Source organism: Chiloscyllium plagiosum, unplaced genomic scaffold (genome assembly GCF_037043375.1).
Source record: "Chiloscyllium plagiosum isolate Xiang-an unplaced genomic scaffold, Cpla_swu_hap1 HiC_scaffold_27, whole genome shotgun sequence".
NCBI classification, from domain to species: Eukaryota; Metazoa; Chordata; class Chondrichthyes; order Orectolobiformes; family Hemiscylliidae; genus Chiloscyllium; species Chiloscyllium plagiosum.
The window spans coordinates 56945700-56965604 of NW_028270165.1; the positions used below are offsets into that span (position 1 = coordinate 56945700).

At 46.0% G+C, this 19905-nt stretch overlaps 1 non-coding gene across 1 annotated transcript; it reads left to right on the forward strand.

Annotated features, from left to right (window-relative positions):
* The first annotated feature begins 16132 nt into the window (after nt 1–16132).
* Nucleotides 16133–16204, forward strand: trnae-cuc (transfer RNA glutamic acid (anticodon CUC)). Its single transcript has one exon. It is a non-coding gene; the product is annotated as a tRNA-Glu (tRNA).
* The last annotated feature ends 3701 nt before the right edge of the window (nt 16205–19905 follow it).

Below are 19905 nucleotides of genomic sequence, written 5' to 3' on the forward strand. Positions count from 1 at the left end.
TAATCTGAGAGATTAAATTCTATTTTGTGCTATCTGAGTGGGACATGTATTGATTGAAACAGCATACCAGAAGAATCTTGATTTATTCCAGAACACTCAGTAGTTAGGAAGGATTTATTCAGTTTGTTAGTAGTTTTGTTCATTTGTTCACCGTGAGAGTTGGTTAAATAAATTGCTGATTGTCGGTTGCAAAGTGTCAGGGATTTACTTTTAACACTACAGCAGGTTACACCACTTATCACACTGACTTTACAGATTAAAGGGCAACGTGCCACTCTTTGGACGTTTCAGTTTGAGATCTTGGTGAGTGGTGGGGTGGGGGGGGGGGGTGGGGGGGTGGGGGTGTTTCAGCCTTCGCTTTGTAACAGTATTGATGACATTCTCTTGAATGCAATGGAGTCAATATTAATCCCAGCCTCTTGGTGTGGTTGTGGGTGAATCACCTTAATTTGGCTCCTGACTCAGAAACCGCACAGAGAATCAACTGCTGAAACAATGATTTGCACTTTATTGCATGTAGCAACCACAAATAAAACCTCTCAAGTTCATTCAGCTTCACTCCCCAAACTTGGCTATCACCCAGTTGATGGCTGAATTTAACTGGTTTTCCACCGACGGTGCCCATCTCTGGAAGTTCCAGGGGTTTGATGCAGTATTATTCTTCTAAGTACTGCTGCGGCTGCATATTCTGGAGTTGAATTTTCGTGGCGTTTCCTCAATTTCCAATCTGTGGTGTGACTTTTGTTTTTAAGACTCTAACATCACTTCACATTGCTGGAGACCTCAGGTCGACAGCTTACCTTCTTATCCTTGAGGGTTAGCTGTCTGTTTGAAACAGCCTGCCCTGCAATTAACCCCTCTATGTCAGGGCTTTCCTTCTACAGGCAGAATTAATTGTCCTTTTGTCACACCATTATTAAACAACATTATCTTGCCTGTCCCAAGAAACAACTTATTGTATTGCCTCCTTCTTCCCATAGATGTTAACTAGCAGAAATTAAGCCATTTATCGTATTGAATCTGCTCTGCCATTCAATCATGGCTGATATTTTTCTTAATCCCATTCTCCCTGTAACCTTTGAACCCCTTGATACTCAAGAATGAGTGAATGGTGGAGCAGACTCAATGGGCTGAATGGCCTAATTTCACTTCCTGTGGTGTCACAGTTACTCGTCGGCCCTTTCGTTTCTTGGTCCAGAAAGAGTTATTGTTGACTCGTGAAGTTTGGGAAGCTCTGGAGTTTACAGGTGCACACCACTCTCCTCTCTGCCTCCTCCCAGAATAACGATTCCTCCTGAGATACTGGCAGTTCTTGAGATCCCTGGATGTCCCGGAATACATATCAGTGTGTCTGGAAGTCTCTGCTGCTACCCTGGAACAGAAGGATTATGGGGAGAATATTCAGAAATCCGAAGAGCAAAGAGACTTGGGACTTCTAGCCCAGGATTCTCTCAAGGTAAACTTACAGGCTGAGTCAGTAGTTAGGAAGGCAAATGCAACAATGCCATTTATTTCGACAGGACCTGAATATAAAAGCAGGGATGTACTTCTGAGGATCTTTCAGGTTCCAGTCAGGCCACAATTGGAGTACTGTACACAGTTTTGGGCTCCATATCTCAGGAAGGATGTACTGGCCCTGGAACATGTTCAGAGGAGGTTGATGAGAAAGGTCCCAGGATTGAAAAGCTTAACATATGAAGAACATTTGAGGACTCTGGGTCTAAACTCAATGAAGTTTAGAAGATGATAAGGGAACTAATTGAAACCTATAGCCTACCGAACAGCTTAGACAGAGTGGATGTTGGGAAAATGTTCCCATGGGTAGGAGAAACGAGGACCCGAGGGCTCAGCCTTCAAGTAAAGGGAAGACCTTTTGGACCGGAGATAAGGAGAACTTCTTCAGACAGAGAGTGGTGTATTTATGGAATTCACTGCCCCAGAAGGCTGTGAAGGCTAGATCATTGAATATATTTAAGATGGGGATAACTAGGTTCTTGAGTATCAAGAGGATCAAAGGTAACGGAGAGAATGGGGTTGAGAAACTTATTAGCCATGATTGAATGGTGGAGCAGACTCAATGGGCTGAATGGCATAATTTCTGCTCCAATAATCTTATCATATGCTGATGTGTGGAGGGGTGAGAATGGGGGAAAAGAGATAAAGAGTGGAACACAATTAAAGTGAAGCTGGATACAGATACATAGGAAATACAAGAATTGTACGATAAATTTCAGACCACATAGAAGCACTGGCATACAGAGGGATCTGGCTATATAGATCTCCAAAAGTGGCAATACAGGCGGGTAACGTGATCATGAAGGCACACAGCACGTTTGCCTTGAGTGTAAGAGTTGGCGAGTTATGTTACAGCTCTTTATTCCGGTCACATTCAGAATATTGCGTGCAGTTCTGGTCCCTACACTACCAGAAGGACATGGATGCTCTGGGAGAGGGTACAGAGAAGGTTCACTAGGACACAGCCTGGTCTGGAGGTCTCATTATGAGAAGAGAATGGGATAAACCTGGATTATTTTCACTGTGAACATGGGGCAGAGAGATGACCTCAACAAAATGATGAGACACACAGATTGACTGGACGGGGGCGGCGTGGTGGCTCAATCATTAGCACTGATGCCTCACAGCGCCAGGGAAACTGGTTCGATTTCAGTCCCAGGTCACTGTCTGTGTGGAGTTTGCACATTCTCCCTGTGTCGATATGGGTTTCCTCCGGTTTCCTCTCACAATCCAAATGTGTGGGTTAGGGTGGAGTGGCTATGCTAAATTACTCCAATGCCCAGGGATTGGCAGGTTAAGTTGGATTGTCCGTGCTTAAATTGCCCCACAGTGTTCAGGAATGTGAAAGTTAGGTACATTAGTCAGGGGTAAATGTCGAGTAATAGGGGTAGGGAAATGGGTCTGTGTGGATTATTCTTTGGATGTTTGGTGTTGGGCCAGATAGTCTGTTAGATAGTCAGAGGCTTCCCCCACCCCACCACCAGGGTGGAAAAGTCAACTACAACAGGGCACAAGTTCACGAGAGGGGGACAGTCTGGGGGAGAATTGATAGGGAAGATTTTTCACACAGTTGGATGGTGGATGCCTGGAATGAACTGCCAGTGGACGTAGTGGAAAGAAGCACCTTAGCAACACTTAAGGTGTATCTGGACAGACACATGAAGGGGAGGTGAATACAGGGACAGAAACCATGCATCGGCAATAAATAGCAGGTCTAAGTTAGGATTAAGAATTGGCACAGGCTTGGGCGGGGAGGGGGTAGGGGGTAAAGTGAACTTTCAAAAAGCATGGGATACCTGTATGCTGATGAAGGGGTGGGTAGAGGCTCGGGTGGAGCATAAGCACTGATAGTGGCCAATTGGATCGACTGTGCTGGAGACTCAATGGGACAGAGACAAATGCATCTATTTCGGATCTACTTGCACTTCAGCCGTTTCTGTGGACTGTTTCCGTAGGGAAGGTGCAATCCCAGGCTCAGAGAGCATCAGCCCCCACTGGAAGTAAAGTGGGTGAGAGAGCGGCCATTCAGCATAAAGGAACCCCTTACCCCTCCCACTTCACCCACTAAACAGGGTTCATGGTGTGACTCTCAGCAGCGGTAACAGCAGAGTCCAACCCGAATCCCTGCGCCATCTAACTTGTGAAGTTGCTGGTGTCTCCACAAGTTGCACGACTGGGTGAAGCCCTTTCCATACACTGGACAGGTGAACGGCCGCTCCTTGGTGTGGATATGCTGGTGTTTGCGCAGGGTGGAGGAATCACAGAAGTCATTGCTCCACACGGGACAGGTGAACTGCTTCCCCTCAGTGTGGACGCGGAAGCTGAGCAGCAGGTGATACGACTGGGTGAAGCCCTTCCCGTACACAGAGCAGGAAAACGGTTTATCCCCGGTGTGCATCCGCTGGTGCGGCAGTAGGTGGTGTGACTGAGTGAAGCCCTGCCCACACACGGGGCAGATGAACGGGTTCTTGCTGGTGTGGACACACTGGTGGGCCAGGAGGTGGTGTAACTGAGTGAAGCCTTTCCTGCACTGAGTGCAGGTGAACAGCCGCTGCCCGGTGTGCAAACGTCGATGAATTTCCAGTGTAGATGGCGAAGGGAAACCATTCCCACACTCCCCACATTTCCACGGTTTCTCCATGGTGCAGGTGCCCTTGTCTGTCTCAGACCATAACAATCAGTTGAAAGCTCACTCACGCTTACAGCATGTGTGTGGTGTTACTGGTGAATCCTCTGATAATTGGAAAACTCTCATTCAGTCTGTAAAGCTTGTTCCAGTCACTACTCTGGTGTGTGGGTATGTGAAACTCTTAGAGTTTCCAGTCACACTGACGTTTAAAACCTAACTAAGCAGACAGACCTTTTCCCCTTTGTTTTCAAGGCCATCAATATCCACGTCCTCGTGAATCAAGTGACTGTCAGACCTTGATGTGATGTTTGGTCTGAGATTTCTGCCGCCAAATCTTTCTCTTGTAATATTCCAGTGAAGTGATTGCAAAGGTCATCACAGTCAGTCCATGATAGAAAATCTGAACGTAATTCTAGTTACTGTGGAACATTCTTTCCTCTCAATCCCAAAGATCTTTGTGTTGATGTATACGTAACTGTAAACCAACAGGGTTATGGGGCAGACTGCATACCTCCACGAAGAGTTCACATGGACTCAAGTTGCTGAATGGACCTCTTTCGTGCAGTATTGACACTTTTACTGAAGATCTACAATATGCTGCAGTACGATATTACAAGCCCAGGAACAACTGCAAATCAGACACGGTCTTTTCAGAAGTTGGACCATGAACTTCTGAAGCTGCTGCTGCTCTTCCTCTCCCTCTCTGAATGAAGATTGATCTTCACCCAGACTGCAACTTCCTTCCTCTGTAAAAATATTTGTGAACACATCCCTTTTTTTGAAGGATGGCATGTTTTCTGATCATCACAATTAAAAGAGTGTCTTCCCCTTGATATGCAAAGTGACAGTCAGTCAGGGGAGGGCAGGGTCACGTCTTGTTATTGTTGTGTGGAATCTGTGACAGCTGCAACAATTCATCCCAACTCCTGTACTCAGTGCTCTGACTGATGAAAGCAAGCATGCCGAAAGTCTTCTTCACTGCCCTGTCTACCCATGACTCCACTTTCTAGGAGCTATGAACCTGCACCCCTACATCTCTTGGTTTGAAATACTGCATATGAAACAGATTTGGTGTTTGTTGGTATGTGATATTATTTGGTGCTTATCTCGGCTCTAATTCGGTATTTTATACTGAATGCCATGACTGATGAGGGCCAGTGTGCCAAAAATTTCTACCTGTGACTCCACTTTCAGAGAACTGTGAACATGTACTCCAAGATCCCTCTGTTCCACTGCACTCCTTAAGGTCCTACCATTCACCATGAAATTCCTACCTTGATTTGACTATACAAAATGTAAGACCTCACACTTATCTATATTAAACTCCATTTGCCATTAACCTTAAACCTATGCCCTCTAATTTTGGACTCCCCCACCCCAAGGGAGAAGACCTTGCCTATTTACCCTACCCATGTCCCTCATGATTTTATAAATGTCTTTAATATCACCCCTCAGCCTCCAAAGCTCCAGAGAACATAGCTCCAGTCTATTCAGCCTCTTCCTGCAGCTCAAACCCTCCAACCCTGGCAGCATCCTTGTAAATGTTTTCTGACCCTTTCAAGTTTCACAACACCCTTCCTGCAGCAGAAAGCACAGAATTGAGTGCAGTATTGCAACAATGATGGGACGAATGTCCTCTGAAGAGGATTTTAAAAGAATATTTATAACTACACGCAAATCAGGTTAGTTGGGCATGACTTTCCCATAGCAGTTTGTTTTGGTTGTCCTTCATTAACCTATGCTTTATAATATATAAGAAAATATTTTGAGGGATGGGATTGTTGCTCGCACGTCCAACATTTTCTCCCCATCCCTCATGGCCTTTGGACTGAGCAATTGGCTACATGCTAGAAGGCAGTTGAGAGTCAACCACATTGTAGTAGGTCTGGAGTCACGTCATGTGAGCGTGTGCACGCGTGTGTAGGGTTGTGAATGGTAGATTTCCCTCCCTAAAAGAACATCTTCACAACACTCTGTAATGATTGGACAAAAATAACAGTTCTGGCAGCATCTATGAGGAGACGACAGTGTTACTGTTTTGAGTCCGGTGGCCCTTCAAAATTAGGATTCAAAACATTAACTGTTTTCTTTCCACAGATGCTGCCAGACCTGCTGCATTTCCCCAGCAATTGTGCCTTTTGTTGCTGATCTCCAACAGCTGCAATTCATTGTCTGAGCCAATAATGGTTTCCTGGTTGCCAGTACAGAGACAAACTCTCACTTCCAGATCTTTTTAATCGTTGAAAATAAAGTCCACTAGCATCCATGATGGGATTTTAATTTTTGTTCTCAGAAGTCCGAGATCTCTGTGCTACTTAACCAGTATCACGAGATCACAATCTTCCCTTCACTGACAGTGATATTGACAATCTTGTCCTGAATATTTTTCTTTATTCATTCATGGAACGTGACACTTGGTCTCCCAAAAAATAACCAAGTGCCAATTCAGAGGGCAGTTAAGAGTCAACCACATGACTTTGGATTCACCAAACTGGGAAAGGACTGAAAATTTCCTTCCTTAAAAAAATGTTATTAGTGAACAAGATAGGTACTTATGACAATTGATAAGATCACCAAAGCAGCGATAAGTTAATATTCCAGATACATAAATTGATTTCAAATTGCATCGGGGCCATAGCAGCATCAATTTGAAACTCCAGATGTGAAATTCAGTAACAATGCCCACATGCCACCAACTCCCTCCAATCTCGAGGCTTCCCAACACTGACTGGTCTGTAATTGCCAATTGCATCCTTTTCCATCTCACTATTTACTATTCAATTCAGCCCACTGAGTTGACTCTGCCATTTATTCAGATCACGATTATTCTGGGAAACATTTACTCCATTTTGCTCCATTTCCCCATATTCCTCAATTCGCTTACTGATTAAAAAAAAACTATCTCAGCCTTGAATGCACGTAACAACCCAGGCTCAACAGCCCTCTGTAGTATCAAGTTCCACAGATTTACTGCCCTCAGGAGAAATTCCTATCTGTCCTAAACATGCAGTCTCTTATTTGGAGGTTACTTCCTCTGGTCCCAGACTCACCCACTTTTCCACGTCTAGCCTGTCAAGTCTCCTCAGAATCATGTACGTGACAATAAGGTTACCTCTAATTCTTCTAACTTCTAATAAGCACAGGCCCAACCTATTCAGTTCTCCTCATGAGACATTCTTTCCATCCCTGGTATCATCATGGTCAACCTTCCCTGGACTGCCTCTAATGCCAATATATCTTTCCTCAGGTAAAAGGCCCTAAACTGTTCACAGTATTCAGTTGTGGCCTGACTAATGCCTTACATAGATTCACTATAACCTCCCTACATTTCTACTCTATTGAAAAGGCCAACCTCCCATTTGCCTCCCGATTACTCACTGGAATTGGATGAAGAGATTCGTGGTTGTGATTCCAAATCCCTCTATTCTGAAGCTTTCTCCATTTGATATTCAGTTCTTCACCTCTTGACAAACTGCATTACCTCATTTTCCCATCTGCCAAGCTTTCGCTCATTTGCTTAACCTGTCTATATCCCTCTCCAGATATCTAATATCATCCTCACCACCTGCTTTCACATCAACTGTCTCTTCTGCAAATTTAGCAATAGTACCTTCACTTTACTTATCCAAGTAATTCGTATATATATATTGTTGGCCCCAGCGCTGATCCCTGTGGTACACCACTAGTTACAAGTTGTCATCCTGAACATGCCCCTTACCACTACTGTGGTAGTTAACCAATCCTCTATCCATGCTAACATACAGCCTCCCAACACTGTGGGCTCTTTGCTTACTATTTCATGAGATGTGAATATCATTGGCTGTGCCAACAACTCTTCCCAAACACACCTTGAAAAGGTGGTGCTGAACTGCCTCTTAATTTGCTTCACAAATATGATGTGAACTGCAGCAATGTTCAGGAGTGATTTCCAGCATTTTGGTCAATAACAAAGAAACAATGCGATACATCTTGCAGTCGGAATCCTGTGTTCACACTTGTCTGTTCTTGGTGGTTGAGGTCATGACTTGGAAGGTGCTTTTGAAGAACCACCACTCATGCAATCAAGCCAGACTGATAGATTGTGGCCCGAGACTCTGCCATTTTGACTTCCCTCATCAATCTACATTCTTTCCAGCGAAGTTTCAGTCTCAAACCGCCACGCAATGCCATCTGTTACGGCTTAAAAGATAAGAATACACATGATTACCAACCGTATTTTGGGTTGTATAAATCTTTGCCTGCCAGAATTATTTTCCAAAAGACTTTAATTAAACTGGGTGACTGCATGAAATGTTTTGTTGGTCAGACTATAATCATCATCCTCAAAGGAGACAATGCCAGTAATACCATTGAACTTGTCTTTTTGTTTAAAAAGCACAAGTTCTTGATTTATTTTTACAACTTACTAGCATTCACACCTGCATATTCAATATCAAACTCAGGCAACATAAATGAAATTACACCATTAATTTTGTTTTACAACAATCCAACAGATTAATTAATAATACACAGTGAATACCAAGGCTGATTAATGTGAAATTAAATTTGACTGAAAATGTAAAATCGAGATGAGAGATAACAAATGGGGGAAGGGCAGAAGGCAAGAAATGCAGCATCACAGAAGGTGCTCCTCCAGGGAGTGTATTTTACCAACTACAACTGCTAAATATAAACAAACACTCTGACATGGTCCTCCGGTTTTAATGTAAACCTTACTCCCATACAATTGGTACCATTTAGTACGTTAATAGATACAAGCCTTGAGCAAATCCAGCATCCAGCCGGGCCCCCCGCTTCTTGGAGCTCAGAGAGGGGTTCCCACTCATTCATTCAACAGGAGGCGGCTCAATTTATTGTAATGGGCACGGAGGGTACAGTGGTCGTGTATCATGTTGTGGAGGAAGCTGTTTCCTCTCATTCAACAGAAGAGGATCTATTTACTAGAGTTTTTTGTGGTGCAGGTGTAGTCTCCCATAGAGCCCTGAGTCTCACGTTCAAATCCCACTGCTCCAGTGTGTGTAATAACATTACTGCCCAAGCCACGTGCCAATTGGCAGAGGGATAAGAAAATTAGGGAAGTAAACACGTCAACCTGTTCAATGCTATCTCCAATCATTTCACTTCCTATCCCAATCGTACTCCAGTAAGCCCAGCCTCGTTTCACGAAGGTTCTTTTTGAGAAGTTTAATCGGGCATTTTTGCACAAGTCAAGTTAAGAAAGCCGGGATCCCTCGCATGACTGCGCGGTAGACAACAATTGTAATTCGAGGCGGGGAGGCTGAATTATGAATTCACTAATAACCTCCCCTAAGCGATGGTGGAGGCAACGCCGCCACCTCTCTCTGTGGCGCAATTGGTCAACGCGTTCGGCTGCTTACCGAAAGATTGGTGGTTCGAGCCCACCCAGGGGCGGTGGGTTCGCTTGGCTTCGAAGCTGAATGCTTTTAATGGGGTCAGGAAAATGTTCCCCAAACGGAAATCCTCTCCACAAAGGGGTTTCTGAATTGAATTAATGTCTAACATCAGGGACTGTGGATGCTGAGAAGCCGAGACAAAAAGAGAAACTCGGCAGGTTTGACAGTACCTGTCGGAGAAAACAGAATTTTGAAATGTTGTCTCTGATTCTCTTTCCACAGATGTTGCCTGACCTGCTGAGTTCCTCCTGCAATTTCTCGTTTTGTTTTTAACGGAAAGTTCATTTCATCTTTTGGGATGAACACCTAGACTCGCCATGTGCAGATATTTAACCCTTTCGAATCACTGTGAAGTGATTAGATTCAAACAAACTCTGCGATGATTCACTCTTTCGCAGCTCCACAGGCAGACAGACCTGGGAAGTGAAGTTGTCAGTGTGGTTCTGTATTCGTGGGCCGAGTGGTTAATGCGATGGACTTGAAATCCATTGCGGTTTCCCCACGCAGGTGTGAACCCTGCCGACTATAAAATGAGAAATGTCGTCGAAAAGAAAGGGAGCTTGCTCCCCGGCTTCTTCTTTAAGATTCAAATCAGTGGAGGGGGAAAAATATTTCACTCACATTGGGACTGGTGGGAATCTGCGACCCACTGCCTGTTCGGGTGGAACAAGCAGATACCCACAGAGCTTCGTTTGAGGCTGTGAGCAAAGTGTTTGGAAATGAGACTAGAACAGTGAGGGGCTTGAAATCGTGATCGAAATGAAGCAGGCACCTGAGGACAAGGGTGTTTCCTTTGCCAGTGAAAGATACAGCTTCACAAAGTTAGGCCTGTGGAAGGGAATCAGTGACGGTGATTATCTTTGTTTGTTCACCTTGTGAAGGTTCCCATTGCTGCGCATGTCCGTGTTAACGTCAGAACTCTGCAGGATTGTGGCGTTAGATACGCACCGGGCCGGGGCACAATGGAAGACGCATCTGACTCCACCTACCTGTTTGAAATGCAGCTCACAGCTTCTTCACACACCCCAATTAATCTTTCCCATTGTCCTGAAGCCGGCATACGGTTTGAATTCTCGATCTGTGGGAATGGGAATCTTTTCACTGTCTCCCATCAGTCAATGTCCCTGAGAACATCGGAGTCAAGTCACAGCGCTGTCAGATGAGGGGAAGCTGAAATAGCCCCACACGCTGCTCACGGGCACGTTTTACTTACCCCAACTCAATGCTTCAACCACTGCGGCTCCTGGGAATGGAAAGGAAACAATCACCAAAACCCAGTCTTAGCTTTGTGAATCTTCAGAAAATCAGCAAACGTTCATCCCTTCGGATTTTCTATCCTGGGCTGAGAGGGAAGGGTTTTGTCACTCTTTTGTAGGACATTGCAAGTGGATGTTTTGCAGAACAGTACCACAATGCAATCTGATTAATCAGGACCTGGATGTTTTCGGCCTTTGAATGTAAGTGTTGTGCTCAAGAACTTTGTTGTTCACAGTTTATAATACTTATCTTCCCAGTCCCCTGTATCACTTATCAAAAATGTTTAGGTTGCGTCTTGTAATCCTTTCACTGTCTGCTAATGAGGATAGCGTTTCCGTGTTTTACCTAAATTATCTTGACCTTGCATACCTCAAGCCTCAAGCTAATTTCACGAGAAACCTTCTCCAGTTCAAAAGCCAACTGTTAATGATGGCTCTGTTTCTTGTCACGTATCCAATTTCAGATCGATGTTGTTAATGTCCCTTTTATTCCTTCAGATCCAGGTTTCGCTCACAGGGCTAGAACAGAACTGTCACCAAATACATTTACCAATCTACGTTCATCCTACCGATTGTATTAGCATCATCAACACTTCTCATCAAAATAACTCGAGAGACTTTCATCACAATTTTCTATGAACAGGTTCTACATTAGCTTTGCTGAATGATCCCCAAATTTCTTGAAGTGGCTCCTTATTTTCGGCCCTGATGATTAATCTCTCTATGCATGGGAATGGATCCTTCCCACCCGTTCTATCACTCATCAATGTGTGTAGTTCAGTTCGATCTCCCATCAGCCTCCTCTGTCCTGATCAAATCCAGGGGAACAGAATACGTTGGGACTATGGCGCGGACAGGAAAAGCCCAATACTCACCTTTCCTGTTAGAACCATTCCATGAGAAATTTTAGACCACAACCTTGCGCGTGTAGTTGTGGCCGAACACTTAAAGTGCTGGCGTAGAGATCCTTTGGGGCTCCCCCGCCCAGGGTGGTAACCTGCTGACTATGCTTTCTTCACTGGCGATTTTAAATGACTTCCTGTTGGCTGCATTATCGCTCAAACTTCACAAAACCCGTCTCGATAAAATCCAGTTTTCTCATGTCTGGGAATTGATTGCCATGCAGGAAAGTCGGGTTGTGAACAAACAATGTACCAGCCTCACAACGTCAGCTCTGTTTACCTTTCCACAGATGCTGCTCGACCTGTTGGCGTTCTGCAGTATTCTCTGTGTTTATTAGGCACAAGTGCTGCTTTTCATTCAAGAACTTCAATCTCTGTCCTCTGGTAACTGACTCTGGTCAGTGGCAATTGATTCTTCTGATCAGTAATCTGCCCATTCCCACCGCTTCTTCTCCCATCATGATCAACAGCCCCAGGAAATCTCCAGTCAACCTTCTTTGCTCCAAAGCGAACATTCCCAACCTTGGGAATGTCTCTCCAAAATGGAAATTCCTCATCCCTGGAAATGAATCATGGCGTATAATTGGGAAGAGGTTTTGGCAAAATATTGTCAGTTACGAAATGGAAAAATGTTCATGAAGCAAAACAGAAATCCCAGTCTCCAGCTTTGTGAATCTTTAGAAACTCTTTGGGAAGCGGATTCAGAGGAGAATGAAGGATGAACTGTCCGACTCAGTAGACACAGTCCAGACACCGTCCCCTTGTTGAAGAGGCCGGGAGATTGACACTGATGTTCTCGGGACATGACCTGATCTGAGACATTGAAAGAATTGTCGTTCCTGCACATGAGGAATTCAAACCCCTTCTCGCCTCCGAGCCAATGAGAGAACTCGGGAACAGGCAAAACACTGAATGGCTCGAAGGGTGACGGCCCGGAGTAAGAAAGCTAGTTCCTCCTGACATGGATGTGTCTCCAGCCTGTCCCCGGTGTCTCCACAATGAATGTCCCAGGCTTTATTATGGAAAAGTAAAACTGATAGACGACAACTGGAATTCGAGGCCGGGAGGCTGAATTATGAATTCACTAATAGCCTCCCCTAAGCGATGGCGCAGCCCATGTCATCGCCTGTCTCAGTGGCGCAATTGGTCAACGCGTTCGGCTGTTAACCGTAAAGGTTGGTGGTACGAGCCCCCCCAGAGGCGATGTGCTTCTGGTTGCCTGTCACTTTAACACGCCACCCTGTTCCCGTGGCCCACATCTCTGTCTCAGGCATGCAGCAGTGTTCCAGCAAAGCTCTGCTCCAGATGGAAGACCAGCGCCTCATTTTCCGTTTGGAATCCTCCAGTCTTCAAGATCGAGTTCAATATTATTTGGACCCGAACTCCCCCATGCCCTTGATCCCTTCCACACCCACACGAGGCCGTGTTATCACATCGTCTGCTGTTACACACGACTTATTGTTAGCCAGGAATAGTCTCCATGAACAGTTCGTCACCCTCCGACACAGATCGTTATTCTCTCCTTTGTCCCTCCAATGTTCTCCCTCTGAACTCGTGGCAAAGAGAGCAATGTGGATTGATATCCCTGAGCCAGCTCTTTGTCCCATCTCCAGGAACCGGGTTCTCTCCACTGGCGGATAATTAAACCACTTTGTTGTTGCGTTGACGTGAGGAGATTGTATAAATATAAACTTTTCTAAATCCCCACCTTCCGTTGATTGAACTGTGAGTTCACTCTGAATCACAACACGTGTCACAGCGCAATTTGAGGCCCACATTAGCTCTGCTGGTTCTACACAGCAAGTAAATGAGAGTCTCTATTCGTATCATTCTCTTGCCTTCGCCCTGTAAATCTCCACATTGTTACTTTGGACATGCCCACCGAATTCCCTTTTGTGTTCTTGAATCTGCCTCCTTGTCACGGTCAGACAGGGACAAGAAAGTGTTCTTCCTAATGTCACTTTTACTTTTTTTTCCAAATGCCTTGAAATCTCTGCCAATTTTTGGGAAATTGAAAGGATTCTCATTCCTGCACATGAGGCTGAATTGATTTAATTTCTAACGTAGAGGACTGCGGATGCTGAGAATCAGAGACACAAAGAGGAGCTGCTGGAGAAACTCAGCCGGTTTGGCAGTACCTGTGGGAGAAAACAGAGTTCTGAAATATTGTCTCTGATTCTCTTTCCACCGATGGTGCCTGACCTGCTGAGTTGCTCCTGCAATTTCTGTTTTTGCTTTTAACTGAAAGTTTATTTCATCTTTCGTGATGAAACAACCAGACTCGCCATGTGCAGATCTGTAACCCTTTCGAAACCTGTGAAGTGATTGTATTCAAACAAACCCAGCAATAACTCACTATTTCTCAGCTCCACAGGCAGAGAGACCTGGGAAATGAAGCTGTCAGTGTGGTTCTTTATTCGTGGGTCGAGTGGTTAATACGATGGATTTGAGATCGATTGCGGTTTCCCCACGCAGGTGTGAACCTTGCCGACGACAGTTGAGAAATGTCGTCAAGAAGAAAGGAAGACTGTTCCCCGGTTTCTTCTTTAAGATTCACATCAGTGGAGGGGTTGGAAATCTGCAACCCATTGCCTGTCAGGGTGGAACAAGCAGATACGCACAGAGCTACTTTTGAGGCTATGAGCCAAGTGTTTGGAAATGAGATGAGAACAGTGAGGGGCGTGAAGTCGTGATCGAAATGAAGCAGGCACCTGAGGACGAATGCGTTTTCTTTGCCAGTGAAAGATACTGCTTCACCAAGTTGGGACAATGGAAGGGGAGCAGTGACGGTGATTATCTTTGGCTGTTCCTCTTGTGAATGTTCCCATTGCTGCGCATGTCCGTGTTAACGTCAGAACTCTGCAGCATGGTGGCGTCAGGTACGCACAGTGCCGGGGCGCAATGGATGACGCATCTGACTCCACCTACCTCTTTGAAATGCAGCTCACAGCTTCTTCACACACTCCAATTAATCTTTCTCATTGTCCTGAAGCCGGCATACGGTTTGAATTCCTGATTTGCGGGAATGGGAATCTTTTCACTGTCTCGCGTCAGTAAGTGTCCCTGAGAACATCAGAGTCACGTCACAGCGCTGTCAGAGGAGGGGAAGCTGAAATCGCCCCACACGCTGCTCATGGACATATTTCACTTTCTCCAACTCACCTCCCCAACCACTGCAGCTCCTGGGAGTGGAAAGGGAACAAACACCAAAACCCAGTCTCAGCTTTGTAAATCTTCAGGAAATTAGAAATCTGTTCATCCTGTTGGATCTTCAATCCTGGCCTGACAGCGTTGATTTTAAATGGCTGTCCAGTCAGTGACGATTCGTTTTGGCTGAAAAAAATCTTCCTTATCTCATCCCAGCATTTCTTGCCACAGAGAACTGTGCGGCAGAGTTCATGTATATATTTCCTTGTATTTTGTAAATAACATTCGTCTGCTGGTTGTTTGTATCGGGTATTTCAGGTTTATTAACCGCTGTTTAAGTGTGTTGGTAGGTTTGTGGGCTACCATGATGCTGAGAGCGTTGAGTTGTCTGGACATCATTTCACAGATGTCTTTTATGTAAAGTAATGTGGCTAGGGTTTCTGCACACGTTGTGTCTGCTTGTGTCAGTTTGTTGATGTGAAATCGACATACTGGGTTTATTGGGTAGGCAAAAGTGCGGATTGCAGATGCTGGAAACCAGAGTTTAGATCAGAGTGGTGCTGGAAAAGCACAGCAGGTCAGACAGCTTCCGAGGAGCAGGAAAATCGACTTTTCGGGCAAAAGCCCTTCATCAGGAATGGAAGCAGGACGCCTCCAGGGCGGAGAGATAAATTGGGGGGTGGGGGTGCGCTGGGCCGAAGGTAGCAAAGAGTACAATAGGTGAATGGGGGTGGGGATGGAGGTGACAGGTCAGAGAGGAGGGTGGAGCGGATAGGTGGGAAGGGAGATTGGCAGGTAGGACAGGTCATGAGGATAGCACTGTGCTGGAAGTTTGGAACTGAAGTAAGGTGTGGGGAGGGGAAATGAGGAAACTGGTGAAGTCTACATTAATGTTCTGGGTTTGAATTTATCCGAGGCGGAAGATGGGGCGTTCTTCCTCCAGGCATCGGGTGGGGAGGGAGCGGCGATGGAGGAGGCCCAGGACTTGCATGTCCTCGGCAAAGTGGGAGGGGGTGTTGAAATGTTGGGCCAGAGGGCGATGGGGTTGATTGTTGCGGGTGTCCTGGAAATATCCCCTCAAGCGCCGTGACTGGACTCTGCGAGGAGTCTCCAGCCTCCCCAATGTCGAGGAGACCGCATCGGGAGCAATGGATACAAGAAATGACATTGTTGGATGAACAGGTGAAAGCTTGCTGACGACCGCGGCCCAGGCTCGATTTCCGGGCAGGAAAGTAATTTTTAGGAGCGCTGACAAGCAGGATCTACATCTCCCTGGTGGTCTAGTGGTTAGGATTTGGCGCTCTCACTGCTGTGGCCCGGGTTCGATTCCCGGTCAGGGAAACCATTTTCAGGGGTGCAGGCTACCCATTCTTCTTAAATGCGCTGTGTAATTATTTATCGTCGTTCCTGGGTGCTGCAGTGTGTCGTGGCTCGTTGAAATAGTGTCCTGATTCAGATTTGTTTGTATGTGGAGGGATGATTGCTTCTGTAGTTAAGTACTTGGTTCGTGTGCGTTGTTTTCCTGTAGAGGCTGTTTTGAATTTACCATTGACTGTTTGCTCTACTGTGACATCTAGAAATGGCACTTTGTTGTTGTTCTCCTCTTTTGTGAATTTTATGTCAGCGAGGATATTGTTGATGGTGTTGTAGGTATCCTCTAATTTGTTTCAGTTTTTGATGACAAAAGTGTCATCACTGTAGTGGACCCAAAGTTTGGGTGGATCGTTGGAAGGGCTGTTTGTTCGAGTCTCTGCATTATTGCTTCTGCGAGGAATCCTGATACTGGTGGTTTCATGGGTATTTCGTTGATTTGTTTGGAGGGCTTGTTACTGAATACGAAGTGGGGGGTAAGACACAGTTCTACGAGGTTGACAGTGCTATCTTTGCTGATGAAGTTGGTGCTGTGTTTGTGTCTCTGGTTCTTCGAGTAGTGTCTTCAGTTTTCTTTGGCCAAGTTGATGTTAATGGATGTGAGCAGGGCTGTTATGTCAAAGGACAGCATTATTCCATACTCTTCTATCTTAGTGTCTTTGGTGTTCAGGAATTCTTGGATGGAGTAAATGGAGTGGCGTGAATCTTCGACTTGGTGTTTTCAGTGGAGGCCTTTGACTCGTCTGTATATTGGTGTTCCAAATGGTGAGGCTTTGGGCATGAGGGGGGCTCCTGGTTTGAAGAGGAGAACAACAACAAAGTACCATTCTTAGATGTCACAGTAGAGCGAACAGTCAACGGGGAACTTCAAACTAGCGTCTACAGAAAAACAACACACACAAACCAAATACTTAACCACAGAAGCAATCATCCCAACACCCACAAACGTTGCTGCATCAGGACATTACTTCAACGAGCCACTACACACTGCAGCACAGAGAAACTACGAAGAGCAGAAGAGGAATACGTATATAGTGTATTTAAGGAGAACGGGTACCCAATAAACCCAGTCCGCCGATTTCTCAGTGATGCTTCCAAGCTGACTTTCAAAAATTCGGTTTGTCCCTCCATTCTTTCCTGTTTGTTTTTTTGTGGGCTTTGAAAGCTTTCGCAATCCTCTGACTGAGTATTGGAGTTGGGATGTTATGTTGTGGCTGTACAGGACATTGGTTAGACCACTTTTGGAATATTGTGTGCAATTCTGGTCTCCTATCAGAAGGATACTGTGAAATTTGAAAGGGTTCTGAAGCACCAGTGGGTCTACAGAGGGGAAGAGGCGCTTCTGCTGCCCTGAGTGTAGGAAGGCCTTCAGTGATTCCTCTGCCTGCTGCCGCACCAGTTGGTCCACACCGGGGAAGGCTGTTCTCCGGCCCCAAGTGCGAGATGGCCTTCAGCAGTTCTTCCCACCTACTGAGACACCAGTGGGTCCACACTGAGGAGAGGCCGTTCTTCTGCCCCGAGTGCAGGAAGGGCTTTGCTCTTTCCTCCGACCTGCTGGCCCATTGGTGAGTCCACATGGGGGAGTGGTCGTTCAGTTGCCCTAAGTGCAGGAAGTCCTTCAGCAATTCCTCAGCCCTGCTGAGGCACCAGTCCGTCCACACCGGGGAGAAGCCGTTCTCCTGCCCCGAGTGTGGGAAGGGCTTTATCCGCTCCTCCACACTGCGGAAGCACCAGCTGGTCCACACGGGGGCGAGGGGGGGGGGGGGGGGCGGGGAGGCCATTCTGCTGACCTGAGTGCGGGAAGTCCTTCAGCAATTCCTCCACCCTGCTGAAACACCTGTGTGTCCTTCAGCAGTGGGAGGCCCTTCAGCTGGCCCGACTGTGGGAAGAGGTTCATGTTTGCTTGCAACTTGCGGAAGCACCAGCGGGGGCACTGCTGCTCATTGAGCCAGGGACTGCACATTGCCAATGAAATGATCCAAATAAACCTCAGACCGCAAGACCATCGGAGCAGAAGTTAGGCCATTGGGCCCGTCGAGTCTACTCTGCCATTCGTTAGAGACAAAATTAGTGCAGATGAGATTAGCTACAGGAAACAGGCCATTTGTCCCAACAAGTCCACACAAACCCTCCGAAGAGTAACCCATCCACACCCATTTCCCTCTAACCAATGTACCTAACTCTATGGGCAATTAAGCATGGCCAATCCACATGACCTGCACATCTTTGGTTTATGTAAGAAGACAGGATCACCCAGAGAAAACCATGCAGACACTGGGAGATTGTGCAAACTCCTCACAGACAGCTATCCAAGGCTGGAATCAAACCTGGGTCCCGTGCGCTGTGAGGCTGCAGTGGTAACCACTAAGCCACTACATATTGCAACCCGAAGTTGCAAGCAGGAGGTTGGGAGAATACAGCCTCAGAATGTGGAGTAGTCAGCGTTTTGGGTATTAACCCTTCTTCAGGACTATGAGAAACGATTTATGGGAATGATGCTGGGGGTTGTAGGGTTTGAGCTCCAGGGAGAGGCTGAATAGGCTGAGCTGTTTTACCTGGAGCATCGAAGGCAGAGGAGTGACCTAATAGAGGTTACAAAATCTTGAGGGGCATGGACAGGGTAATAGACAAAGTCTTTTCTCAGGGGTGGGGGAGTCCAGAACTAGAGGGCATAGGTTTAGGGTGAGAGGCGAAATATATTAAAGGGACAACGTCTTCATGCAGGGGGTGGTACATATATGAAATGAGCTGCCAGAATATATGGGATGGAAATGTGTTGCTGGAAAAGCGCAGCAGGTCAGGCAGCATCTAGGGAACAGGAGAATCGACGTTTCGGGCATTAGCCCTTCTTCAGGGCTAATGCCCGAAACGTCGATTCTCCTGTCCCTAGATGCTGCCTGACCTGCTGCACTTTTCCAGCAACACATTTCCATCTCTGATCTCCAGCATCAGCAGACCTCACTTTCTCCGCCAGAATATATGGGTCAGGTGCTGTCAAATGGGACTAGATTAATTTAGGATATCAGGTCAGCATGGACAAGTTGGACCGAAGGGTCTGTTTCCATGCTGTACGTGTCTTTGACTACTGGTCCGCATGTAATTTTAAAATAGAGTCCAAGTAACTTTGAATAGTTCAATCTTATTGAGCTCACTTCCTGAAAAGTTTCAAATGAATCATCTGAGCGATACTATTTAAACATGCTAAGTTGGACAAAGTATCCCATCAAGTTCAAGATAAACACAGAGTTGAAGAAGTCAGAAGTCAGAACACCAAGGAGACCAAAACTGATCACAATATTCCAGGTGCAACCTCATCAACGTCATGTTTCACTACAACATAACTTGCCAACATCTATACTCAATTCCCTAACTGATGAAGGCCAGTGTGCTGAAACCTTTCTTCATTGCCTTGTGTACCGATGTTGTCAGAGATATAGGACCTACTTTAAACTGATCCACAATCCAGCTGCTGGGAGCCCAGAAGCAGAGTAGTGCTGCGTGAGTGTGCTGGGCACATAACCCAGAGGTCGATGGGTAAAAACCATGTGATGCTATTGCCCAATGTCTTCGTAAGCTGCTTTCATTTACAAAGGTGCTCTGTTCTGTAAGTTGCCTTTGCATCTGCTTCCCAAAGCTTCTTCAGTGGAGGAGTGGCAGCTGGAGCCCAGGAG